Raw genomic sequence first — 13,547 nt, forward strand, 5'->3', positions numbered from 1 at the left:
TGACATCGTTGACGCTTGATATTTTATCATTGGGCTCGTTTGAACGGGCGCCCTTGGCTCCTCGCCGTTATGAGAGTTCGGGGGGACGAGTTTGGGGGCCGCTTCTCCCTCGATGGACCTGGAGGTGACAAACAGCTTAGGGGTAAAAAAATAAAATAAAAAAATCCCCCCCTGACACACACACACACACACACACGCACACGCACGCGCACGCGCACACACCACCACACGCCAAAAAAAAAAAGACAAGAAATTGAATCTTGGCTTCAGTCAGCCGTGTCGTTTGTCATCTTCTTCAATATCGACATCCATTATGTTTATGGATCATTTGGAAATCCCTTCGCCGCCTCCTCCTCCTCCTCCTCGCCGCCATCACATTGGCCACTCAGGGGGCGGCAGCCGCGCCCGTTGATGATGTCACTTTGACGGATTGCTTTCATTTTAACCCATTCTGAACGGGAACCCATTTTGGTATAACATGGCATCATGTTATGCTTTAGCTATTGAAAAATAGCAGATCTACAAGCTCGTATCGCGCCACCGAGTGGCGCGATACGAGCTTGTAGGTCTGCTATTTTTTGAAAAATCGAAGAACGACTGACATTTTTAGAATCTGATCTCAGGTCAGAATGGTTTGATCAGACCAGTGTGTGTCCAGTGGAAACCTCGTATGAATCTGATCTCAGGTCAGAATGGGTTGATCAGACCAGTGTGTGTCCAGTGGAAACCTCGTATGAATCTGATCTCAGGTCAGAATGGGTTAATTGTCAGCCGCTGTCTTCCTTCTAATGGTGGTCCCTCCCCTGACAGATTACAGATTTCTGTGTATTGGTTACAATATCTTCGCTGTCGGGCAGAGACCTCTTATGTCCATAGGCTTTTTTTTTTTTTTTTTAAGGTATATTCAGTGATTTCACTCAAAAAACCTTAGGTTTTTGGCTGGGACCTAAGCCTTTCATCCAATCAGGATAGAGAGCCAAAAACAAAACCCCCAGGGGTTAACTGGGGACAGGGAGGAACTCCTTATATGGTCAGCACACTATAGTAGGGAGGATTATCACAACAAAACAAAGAAATAAGTGATATTTGAATTAAGTGAAATCACTGAATATACCTTTAACATCATAAGGCGTAGGCAACCTTATGGCCAAACCACACCAATACTCCTTGCAACCACACAGTTGTGAGTATTTGCATGCAACCATTAACCCCAATGGCTAGTTGCAAGGAGTTGCATTGGTGTGACGTTTCCTAAAAAACGGTTTTATTGCAAGGAGTTGCATTGGTGTGACGTTTCCTAAAAAACGGTTTTATTGCAAGGAGTTGCATTGGTGTGACGTTTCCTAAAAAACGGTTTTATTGCAAGGAGTTGCATTGGTGTGACGTTTCCTAAAAAACGGTTTTATTGCAAGGAGTTGCATTGGTGTGACGTTTCCTAAAAAACGGTTTTATTGCAAGGAGTTGCATTGGTGTGACGTTTCCTAAAAAACGGTTTTATTGCAAGGAGTTGCATTGGTGTGACGTTTCCTAAAAAACGGTTTTATTGCTAGGAGTTGCATTGGTGTGACGTTTCCTAAAAAACAGTTTTATTGCTAGGAGTTGCATTGGTGTGACGTTTCCTAAAAAACAGTTTTATTGCTAGGAGTTGCATTGGTGTGACGTTTCCTAAAAAACGGTTTTATTGCAAGGAGTTGCATTGGTGTGACGTTTCCTAAAAAACGGTTTTATTGCAAGGAGTTGCATTGGTGTGACGTTTCCTAAAAAACAGTTTTATTGCTAGGAGTTGCATTGGTGTGACGTTTCCTAAAAAACGGTTTTATTGCAAGGAGTTGCATTGGTGTGACGTTTCCTAAAAAAACGGTTTTATTGCAAGGAGTTGCATTGGTGTGACGTTTCCTAAAAACGGTTTTATTGCAAGGAGTTGCATTGGTGTGACGTTTCCTAAAAACGGTTTTATTGCAAGGAGTTGCATTGGTGTGACGTTTCCTAAAAACGGTTTTATTGCAAGGAGTTGCATTGGTGTGACGTTTCCTAAAAAACTGTTTTATTGCAAGGAGTTGCATTGGTGTGACGTTTCCTAAAAACAGTTTTATTGCTAGGAGTTGCATTGGTGTGACGTTTCCTAAAAACAGTTTTATTGCAAGGAGTTGCATTGGTGTGACGTTTCCTAAAAAACTGTTTTATTGCAAGGAGTTGCATTGGTGTGACGTTTCCTAAAAACGGTTTTATTGCAAGGAGTTGCGTTGGTGTGACGTTTCCTAAAAAACGGTTTTATTGCAAGGAGTTGCATTGGTGTGACGTTCCCTAAAAAACAGTTTTATTGCAAGGAGTTGCATTGGTGTGACGTTTCCTAAAAACGGTTTTATTGCAAGGAGTTGCATTGGTGTGACGTTTCCTAAAAAACTGTTTTATTGCAAGGAGTTGCATTGGTGTGACGTTTCCTAAAAACAGTTTTATTGCTAGGAGTTGCATTGGTGTGACGTTTCCTAAAAACAGTTTTATTGCAAGGAGTTGCATTGGTGTGACGTTTCCTAAAAAACTGTTTTATTGCAAGGAGTTGCATTGGTGTGACGTTTCCTAAAAACGGTTTTATTGCAAGGAGTTGCGTTGGTGTGACGTTTCCTAAAAAACGGTTTTATTGCAAGGAGTTGCATTGGTGTGACGTTCCCTAAAAAACAGTTTTATTGCAAGGAGTTGCATTGGTGTGACGTTTCCTAAAAACGGTTTTATTGCAAGGAGTTGCATTGGTGTGACGTTTCCTAAAAACGGTTTTATTGCAAGGAGTTGCATTGGTGTGACGTTTCCTAAAAAACAGTTTTATTGCAAGGAGTTGCATTGGTGTGACGTTTCCTAAAAACGGTTTTATTGCAAGGAGTTGCATTGGTGTGACGTTTCCTAAAAAACGGTTTTATTGCAAGGAGTTGCATTGGTGTGACGTTTCCTAAAAAACGGTTTTATTGCTAGGAGTTGCATTGGTGTGACGTTTCCTAAAAACGGTTTTATTGCAAGGAGTTGCATTGGTGTGACGTTTCCTAAAAAACGGTTTTATTGCAAGGAGTTGCATTGGTGTGACGTTTCCTAAAAAACAGTTTTATTGCAAGGAGTTGCATTGGTGTGACGTTTCCTAAAAAACAGTTTTATTGCTAGGAGTTGCATTGGTGTGACGTTTCCTAAAAAACAGTTTTATTGCAAGGAGTTGCATTGGTGTGACGTTTCCTAAAAAACAGTTTTATTGCAAGGAGTTGCATTGGTGTGACGTTTCCTAAAAAACGGTTTTATTGCTAGGAGTTGCATTGGTGTGACGTTTCCTAAAAAACGGTTTTATTGCAAGGAGTTGCATTGGTGTGACGTTTCCCAAAAAACGGTTTTATTGCAAGGAGTTGCATTGGTGTGACGTTTCCTAAAAAACGGTTTTATTGCTAGGAGTTGCATTGGTGTGACGTTTCCTAAAAAACGGTTTTATTGCAAGGAGTTGCATTGGTGTGACGTTTCCCAAAAAACGGTTTTATTGCAAGGAGTTGCATTGGTGTGACGTTTCCTAAAAAACGGTTTTATTGCAAGGAGTTGCATTGGTGTGACGTTTCCTAAAAAACGGTTTTATTGCAAGGAGTTGCATTGGTGTGACGTTTCCTAAAAAACGGTCTTATTGCAAGGAGTTGCATTGGTGTGACGTTTCCTAAAAAACGGTTTTATTGCAAGGAGTTGCATTGGTGTGACGTTTCCTAAAAAACAGTTTTATTGCTAGGAGTTGCATTGGTGTGACGTTTCCTAAAAAACAGTTTTATTGCAAGGAGTTGCATTGGTGTGACGTTTCCTAAAAAACAGTTTTATTGCAAGGAGTTGCATTGGTGTGACGTTTCCTAAAAAACGGTTTTATTGCTAGGAGTTGCATTGGTGTGACGTTTCCCAAAAAACGGTTTTATTGCAAGGAGTTGCATTGGTGTGACGTTTCCTAAAAAACGGTTTTATTGCAAGGAGTTGCATTGGTGTGACGTTTCCTAAAAACGGTTTTATTGCAAGGAGTTGCATTGGTGTGACGTTTCCTAAAAAACGGTTTTATTGCAAGGAGTTGCATTGGTGTGACGTTTCCTAAAAAACGGTTTTATTGCAAGGAGTTGCATTGGTGTGACGTTTCCTAAAAAACGGTCTTATTGCAAGGAGTTGCATTGGTGTGACGTTTCCTAAAAAACGGTTTTATTGCAAGGAGTTGCATTGGTGTGACGTTTCCTAAAAAACGGTTTTATTGCTAGGAGTTGCATTGGTGTGACGTTTCCTAAAAAACGGTTTTATTGCAAGGAGTTGCATTGGTGTGACGTTTCCTAAAAAACGGTCTTATTGCAAGGAGTTGCATTGGTGTGACGTTTCCTAAAAAACGGTTTTATTGCTAGGAGTTGCATTGGTGTGGTCCAGAGCCTCAGGCATGGCTGATCACTGGCATCATTATCTACTATACTTTTGCTGCTCCTGAATTTGAATCCTGAGAAGTTACACAGTACCGTTTTGGACATCTGAGGTTTCCCCCCCGACAGAGGCGGCCATATGATGTTACACCCGGCCGGCACCATAGTTAGCATATCAACCCCCCACCCGCCCCCCCCACCCCCCCCCCCCCCCCCAGTAGCAGGATATGGTATGCCGGGCCGTTTGGGATGGTGTTTATTGCTTCCTGGATCACCTTTCATGGGAATTGCGTGTCTGTTTTACTGGAAGCATGACATGACTGTTGAGACACAGATCCGTCACGCCTGCCAATAGCATGTGATCGTCGCTGTGGTCTAGAAACCTTTCATGTCCGAAACATTATACGTTACTTAATATTATCTCATTCTGTATTTTAAAAAACTCTTCTGTCCAACAAACCAAATTTACATGTCACCATTGCAATAAAGGCTTCTGATTCTGATTCTGAATAATAATTTTGTACATTCTCGAAAAGACTGAGCAACACCTCATGATCATTTTTCTGTTATTCCACCGTTATCGACATGTTGGCCCATATCCCGACATGAGCAGCTTGAATGTAGTATTTTTATTTAAAGGGATTGTGACATTAAAAAAAAAGGTTTTGGAATTGTTCTTATTTTTTTTTAGGTTTTCTAATCTCAATTGCACCCAAAAAAACTGAACTTTTAACATTCAGTAGACTTTCTGTGGTCTGGGGTTTTCTGGCTCAAACAGGTGCTCTGATTTGCCGGCAGTTTGTGATGTAAGAGCCTGCAAATCCCATATATGTCAATGGGATTTGCCAGCAGATGTCACTGTTTTCACTGTCTTGCCTGTTTTCATTGTAGCTCAAAAGGCTTCCAAACCCCAAAGAAAACTCCAGACCACAGAAAATCCAAAAAGTTCAGGTTTTTTGGGTGTAATTGAGGTCATAAAACCTAAAAGAAAAACGAAAAATAAAAATAAATAAAAATGAATGTCATAAAACCTTTAAAACAGTTTAAAACCCTTTAGAAAGCTTCGGCGGTGGCTCAGGGGTAGAGTGCCTGGACGGTAACCGCAAGGTTGCCAGTTCGAACCCGGGCTCCCCCAGAGTTACTGTCGAAGTGTCCTTGAGCAAGACACTGAACCCCTAATTGCTCCCCATGTGCTGGTTGGTGCCTTGCATGGTTTCCGCTGCCATCAGTGTATGAATGTGTGTGTGAATGGGTGCATGTAATGCACAATCTCTGTAAAGCGCCTTGGATAAAGGCGCTATATAAATGCACCATTTACCATTTACCCCATAAAACGCTGATAGAATCTGCAGCCTTCATCATCACAAAAGGCTTTGTTTTATCGACCTTCAGGTCAAACTTCGCGTCAGATCCTGTGTCTAGGTTGGACATGCCCTTTGACACGATCAAAATGTCTCATTAACTCCGTGCTTCCCAAAACCTTTTAGACCCAACAGCTGATCTACAAAACTCAAAACTGCGTTTTTTGGGCTTGGCTTTACTTTACATTTCTTCTCAATTTCTCTATTAATTTCTCACATCTTTTTCAAATCTATTCTGAATCTTTGAATGTTGAAAAGAATAGGAGATATTTACTCAAGACCCATAAAGGTTGGTCCGTGAACCCAAAAGATGGGTCCCGACTCACTGTTTGGGAAGCAGCTCCTCTGACCCATTCTGAACGTGGAACCCATTTTGGTGTTATAGCATCATGTCGTGCTTTAGCTATTTAAAAATAGCAGATCTACAAGCTCATATCGCGCCACCGAGTGGCGCGATACGAGCTTGTAGGTCTGCTATTTTTGAAAAATCGAAGAACGACTGACTATAGAAACATATAGCTTTTTCAGAAAACTGTCAGGATGTAGAAGACGTTTATAGAATCTGATCTCAGGTCAGAATGGGCTAACGCTAACAGGTGCGGCGTGGCTAATGTGGCCATCAGTGGGTGATTGACTGCGGTCCTCCTGTCACAGCGTGGCACGACCCAATCACTGAGGTCCTCTTATGACAGCGTGGCACGGCCCAATCAGGAGAGGACATGTGAGCTCTCTCTCGTCTGAAACCAGACCTGCCGCAGAATACTGATGACACCATGATTGAGACGGGCGCGCACGGCCCGTATCCACACAACCCCCTCCCCCCCGGAACCCACATGGCACAGACTGATTAAATTAGCCATTTCAACCACGTCGTAAAAACAATACTTTCTGTGATAACCTAAAACATCTGTAGTCTGTAGGGACTATACCTTTAGTTTAAACCTAAAACATCTGTAGGTGTCTGGGGACTATACCTTTAGTTTAAACCTAAAACATCTGTAGTCTGGGGACTATACCTTTAGTTTAAACCTAAAACATCTGTAGTCTGGGGACTATACCTTTAGTTTAAACCTAAAACATCTGTAGGTGTCTGGGGACTATACCTTTAGTTTAAACCTAAAACATCTGTAGTCTGGGGACTATGCCTTTAGTTTAAACCTAAAACATCTGTAGTCTGGGGACTATGCCTTTAGTTTAAACCTAAAACATCTGTAGTCTGGGGACTATACCTTTAGTTTAAACCTAAAACATCTGTAGGTGTCTGGGGACTATACCTTTAGTTTAAACCTAAAACATCTGTAGTCTGGGGACTATACCTTTAGTTTAAACCTAAAACATCTGTAGGTGTCTGGGGACTATACCTTGAGTTTAAACCTAAACATCTGTAGGTGTCTGGGGACTATACCTTTAGTTTAAACCTAAAACATCTGTAGTCTGGGGACTATACCTTAGGTTTAAACCTAAAACATCTGTAGTCTGGGGACTATACCTTTAGTTTAAACCTAAAACATCTGTAGGTGTCTGGGGACTATACCTTTAGTTTAAACCTAAAACATCTGTAGTCTGGGGACTATACCTTTAGTTTAACCCTAAAACATCTGTAGGTGTCTGGGGACTATACCTTTAGTTTAAACCTAAACATCTGTAGGTGTCTGGGGACTATACCTTTAGTTTAAACCTAAAACATCTGTAGTCTGGGGACTATACCTTTAGTTTAAACCTAAAACATCTGTAGTCTGGGGACTATACCTTTAGTTTTAAACCTAAAACATCTGTAGTCTGGGGACTATACCTTTAGTTTAAACCTAAAACATCTGTAGTCTGGGGACTATACCTTTAGTTTAAACCTAAAACATCTGTAGGTGTCTGGGGACTATACCTTTAGTTTAAACCTAAAACATCTGTAGGTGTCTGGGGACTATACCTTTAGTTTTAAACCTAAAACATCTGTAGTCTGGGGACTATACCTTTAGTTTAAACCTAAAACATCTGTAGGTGTCTGGGGACTATACCTTTAGTTTAAACCTAAACATCTGTAGTCTGGGGACTATACCTTTAGTTTAAACCTAAAACATCTGTAGGTGTCTGGGGACTATACCTTTAGTTTAAACCTAAACATCTGTAGGTGTCTGGGGACTATACCTTTAGTTTAAACCTAAAACATCTGTAGTCTGGGGACTATACCTTTAGTTTAAACCTAAAACATCTGTAGTCTGGGGACTATACCTTTAGTTTAAACCTAAAACATCTGTAGGTGTCTGGGGACTATACCTTTAGTTTAAACCTAAAACATCTGTAGGTGTCTGGGGACTATACCTTTAGTTTAAACCTAAAACATCTGTAGGTGTCTGGGGACTATACCTTTAGTTTAAACCTAAAACATCTGTAGGTGTCTGGGGACTATACCTTTAGTTTTAAACCTAAAACATCTGTAGTCTGGGGACTATACCTTTAGTTTAAACCTAAAACATCTGTAGGTGTCTGGGGACTATACCTTTAGTTTAAACCTAAACATCTGTAGTCTGGGGACTATACCTTTAGTTTAAACCTAAAACATCTGTAGGTGTCTGGGGACTATACCTTTAGTTTAAACCTAAAACATCTGTAGTCTGGGGACTATACCTTTAGTTTAAACCTAAAACATCTGTAGTCTGGGGACTATACCTTTAGTTTAAACCTAAAACATCTGTAGGTGTCTGGGGACTATACCTTTAGTTTTAAACCTAAAACATCTGTAGGTGTCTGGGGACTATACCTTTAGTTTAAACCTAAAACATCTGTAGTCTGGGGACTATACCTTTAGTTTAAACCTAAAACATCTGTAGGTGTCTGGGGACTATACCTTTAGTTTAAACCTAAACATCTGTAGGTGTCTGGGGACTATACCTTAGGTTTAAACCTAAAACATCTGTAGGTGTCTGGGGACTATACCTTTAGTTTAAACCTTAAACATCTGTAGGTGTCTGGGGACTATACCTTTAGTTTAAACCTAAACATCTGTAGGTGTCTGGGGACTATACCTTTAGTTTAAACCTAAAACATCTGTAGTCTGGGGACTATACCTTTAGTTTAAACCTAAAACATCTGTAGTCTGGGGACTATACCTTTAGTTTTAAACCTAAAACATCTGTAGTCTGGGGACTATACCTTTAGTTTAAACCTAAAACATATGTAGTCTGGGACTATACCTTTAGTTTAAACCTAAACATCTGTAGGTGTCTGGGGACTATACCTTTAGTTTAAACCTAAAACATCTGTAGTCTGGGGACTATACCTTTAGTTTAAACCTAAAACATCTGTAGTCTGGGGACTATACCTTTAGTTTAAACCTAAAACATCTGTAGGTGTCTGGGGACTATACCTTTAGTTTAAACCTAAAACATCTGTAGGTGTCTGGGGACTATACCTTTAGTTTAAACCTTAAACATCTGTAGGTGTCTGGGGACTATACCTTTAGTTTAAACCTAAACATCTGTAGGTGTCTGGGGACTATACCTTTAGTTTAAACCTAAAACATCTGTAGTCTGGGACTATACCTTTAGTTTAAACCTAAACATCTGTAGGTGTCTGGGGACTATACCTTTAGTTTAAACCTAAAACATCTGTAGTCTGGGGACTATACCTTTAGTTTAAACCTAAAACATCTGTAGGTGTCTGGGGACTATACCTTTAGTTTAAACCTAAACATCTGTAGGTGTCTGGGGACTATACCTTTAGTTTAAACCTAAAACATCTGTAGGTGTCTGGGGACTATACCTTTAGTTTAAACCTAAACATCTGTAGGTGTCTGGGGACTATACCTTAGGTTTAAACCTAAAACATCTGTAGGTGTCTGGGGACTATACCTTTAGTTTAAACCTTAAACATCTGTAGGTGTCTGGGGACTATACCTTTAGTTTAAACCTAAACATCTGTAGGTGTCTGGGGACTATACCTTTAGTTTAAACCTAAAACATCTGTAGTCTGGGGACTATACCTTTAGTTTAAACCTAAAACATCTGTAGTCTGGGGACTATACCTTTAGTTTTAAACCTAAAACATCTGTAGTCTGGGGACTATACCTTTAGTTTAAACCTAAAACATATGTAGTCTGGGACTATACCTTTAGTTTAAACCTAAACATATGTAGGTGTCCTGGGACTATACCTTTAGTTTAAACTAAAACATCTGTAGTCTGGGGACTATACCTTTAGTTTAAACCTAAAACATATGTAGTCTGGGACTATACCTTTAGTTTTAAACCTAAACATCTGTAGGTGTCTGGGGACTATACCTTTAGTTTAAACCTAAAACATATGTAGTCTGGGACTATACCTTTAGTTTAAACCTAAACATCTGTAGGTGTCTGGGGACTATACCTTTAGTTTAAACCTAAAACATCTGTAGTCTGGGGACTATACCTTTAGTTTAAACCTAAAACATCTGTAGTCTGGGGACTATACCTTTAGTTTAAACCTAAACATCTGTAGGTGTCTGGGGGACTATACCTTTAGTTTAAACCTAAAACATATGTAGTCTGGGACTATACCTTTAGTTTAAACCTAAACATCTGTAGGTGTCTGGGGACTATACCTTTAGTTTAAACCTAAAACATAGTAGTCTGGGACTATACCTTTAGTTTAACCTAAACATCTGTAGGTGTCTGGGACTATACCTTTAGTTTAACCTAAACACTGTAGTCTGGGGACTATACCTTTAGTTTAAACCTAAACATCTGTAGTCTGGGGACTATACCTTTAGTTTAAACCTAAACATCTGTAGGTGTCTGGGGACTATACCTTTAGTTTAAACCTAAACATCTGTAGTCTGGGGACTATACCTTAGTTTAAACCTAAACATCTGTAGGTGTCTGGGGACTATACCTTTAGTTTAAAACCTAAAACATCTGTAGGTGTCTGGGGACTATACCTTTAGTTTAAACCTAAAACATCTGTAGTCTGGGGACTATACCTTTAGTTTAAACCTAAAACATCTGTAGGTGTCTGGGGACTATACCTTTAGTTTAAACCTAAAACATCTGTAGGTGTCTGGGGACTATACCTTTAGTTTAAACCTAAAACATCTGTAGTGTCTGGGGACTATACCTTTAGTTTAAACCTAAAACATCTGTAGTCTGGGGACTATACCTTTAGTTTAAACCTAAAACATCTGTAGGTGTCTGGGGACTATACTTTAGTTTAAACCCTAAAACATCTGTAGTTGGGGGACTATACCTTTAGTTTAAACCTAAAACATCTGTAGTCTGGGGACTATACCTTAGTTTAAACCTAAACATCTGTAGGTGTCTGGGGACTTATACCTTTAGTTTAAACCTAAAACATCTGTAGGTGTCTGGGGACTATACCTTTAGTTTTAAACCTAAAACATCTGTAGGTGTCTGGGGACTATACCTTTAGTTTAAACCTAAAACATCTGTAGGTGTCTGGGGACTATACCTTTAGTTTAAACCTAAAACATCTGTAGGTGTCTGGGGACTATACCTTTAGTTTAAAACCTAAAACATCTGTAGGTGTCTGGGACTATACCTTTAGTTTAAACCTAAAACATCTGTAGTCTGGGGACTATACCTTTAGTTTAAAACCTAAAACATCTGTAGGTGTCTGGGGGACTATACCTTTAGTTTAAACCTAAAACATCTGTAGGTGTCTGGGACTATACCTTTAGTTTAAACCTAAAACATCTGTAGGTGTCTGGGACTATACCTTTAGTTTAAACCTAAAACATCTGTAGGTCTGGGGACTATACCTTTAGTTTAAACCTAAAACATCTGTAGTCTGGGGACTATACCTTTAGTTTAAACCTAAAACATCTGTAGGTGTCTGGGACTATACCTTTAGTTTAAACCTAAAACATCTGTAGTCTGGGGACTATACCTTTAGTTTAAACCTAAAACATCTGTAGTCTGGGGACTATACCTTTAGTTTAAACCTAAACAATCTGTAGGTGTCTGGGGACTATACCTTTAGTTTAAACCTAAAACATCTGTAGGTGTCTGGGGACTATACCTTTAGTTTAAAACCTAAAACATCTGTAGTCTGGGGACTATACCTTTAGTTAAAACCTAAAACATCTGTAGGTGTCTGGGGACTATACCTTTAGTTTAAACCTAAAACATCTGTAGGTGTCTGGGGACTATACCTTTAGTTTAAAACCTAAAACATCTGTAGTCTGGGGACTATACCCTTTAGTTAAACCTAAACATCTGTAGGTGTCTGGGGACTATACCTTTAGTTTAAACAAAAAACATCTGTAGGTGTCTGGGGACTATACCTTTAGTTTAAACCTAAACATCTGTAGTCTGGGGACTATACCTTTAGTTTAAACCTAAACATCTGTAGGTGTCTGGGGACTATACCTTTAGTTTAAACCTAAACATCTGTAGTCTGGGGACTATACCTTTAGTTTAAACCTAAACATCTGTAGGTGTCTGGGGACTATACCTTTAGTTTAAACCTAAACATCTGTAGGTGTCTGGGTACTATACCTTTAGTTTAAACCTAAAACATCTGTAGTCTGGGGACTATACCTTTAGTTTAAACCTAAAACATCTGTAGTCTTGGGGACTATACCTTTAGTTTAAACCTAAAACATCTGTAGGTGTCTGGGGACTATACCTTTAGTTTAAACCTAAAACATCTGTAGGTGTCTGGGGACTATACCTTTAGCTTTAAACCTAAAACATCTGTAGTCTGGGGACTATACCTTTAGTTTATAAACTAAAACATCTGTAGGTGTCTGGGGACTATACCTTTAGTTTAACTAGTAGTATTAGTAAGCAGGGTGTTAATTTACAATATGAAAACTAGTAGTATTAGTAAGCAGGGTGTTAATTTACAATATGAAAACTAGTAGTATTAGTAAGCAGGGTGTTAATTTACAATATGAAAACTAGTAGTATTAGTAAGCAGGGTGTTAATTTACAATATGAAAACTAGTAGTATTAGTAAGCAGGGTGTTCATTTACAATATGAAAACTAGTAGTATTAGTAAGCAGGGTGTTAATTTACAATATGAAAACTAGTAGTATTAGTAAGCAGGGTGTTAATTTACAATATGAAAACTAGTAGTATTAGTAAGCAGGGTGTTAATTTACAATATGAAACTAGTAGTATTAGTAAGCAGGGTGTTAATTTACAATATGAAAACTAGTAGTATTAGTAAGCAGGGTGTTAATTTACAATATGAAAACTAGTAGTATTAGTAAGCAGGGTGTAAAATTGACAATATGAAAACTAGTAGTATTAGTAAGCAGGGTGTTAATATACAATATGAAAATACAAGCACCAATATCTTAAAGCTCGACAAATGCATCACAACTGTGAGATATTGTGAGCTTTGCCCGGGGTCTCTGACTTAAATACTGGGTACCATAAGTGCATACAGGATTATGGAAAAGGTCTCCTCAGTAAAAGTACCGTTTGGATCTGGGACGTGAGGGGGGGGGGGGTACGGACACATGTGGCTAGTCAGAACTCAAGCCCACAAGTACCATATACCATACCATACCATCTTTATTTATATAGCACATTTAAATAACAACAAAGTTGTACCAAAGTGCTTTACAATAGAATAATAAAAATCACAACTTAAAAAACAACAACAACATACAGTACACAGTGTCACTTTCAACATCAAAAACAGCTCATACTATGCTTGGAAATGCCAATGAATAAAGATCCGTCTTGAGGCGTAATTTAAACACCTGAAGAGTGGGGGCCTGTCTTGTGTGCAGAGGCAGCTCATTCCAGAGCCTTGGAGCTGCCACTGCAAAAGCCCGGTTCCCTCT

The 13,547-nt window shown here is 39.2% G+C and overlaps 1 protein-coding gene across 1 annotated transcript in view; it reads left to right on the forward strand.

The window, feature by feature from the left end:
* Positions 1–13,547, forward strand: part of tmeff2a (transmembrane protein with EGF-like and two follistatin-like domains 2a) — a gene marked incomplete at both ends in the record, with an annotated part of 244,960 nt that overhangs the window by 199,783 nt on the left and 31,630 nt on the right.

Source organism: Protomyctophum parallelum (genome assembly GCF_964188405.1).
Source record: "Protomyctophum parallelum genome assembly, chromosome: 11".
Classification (NCBI taxonomy): Eukaryota; Metazoa; Chordata; class Actinopteri; order Myctophiformes; family Myctophidae; genus Protomyctophum; species Protomyctophum parallelum.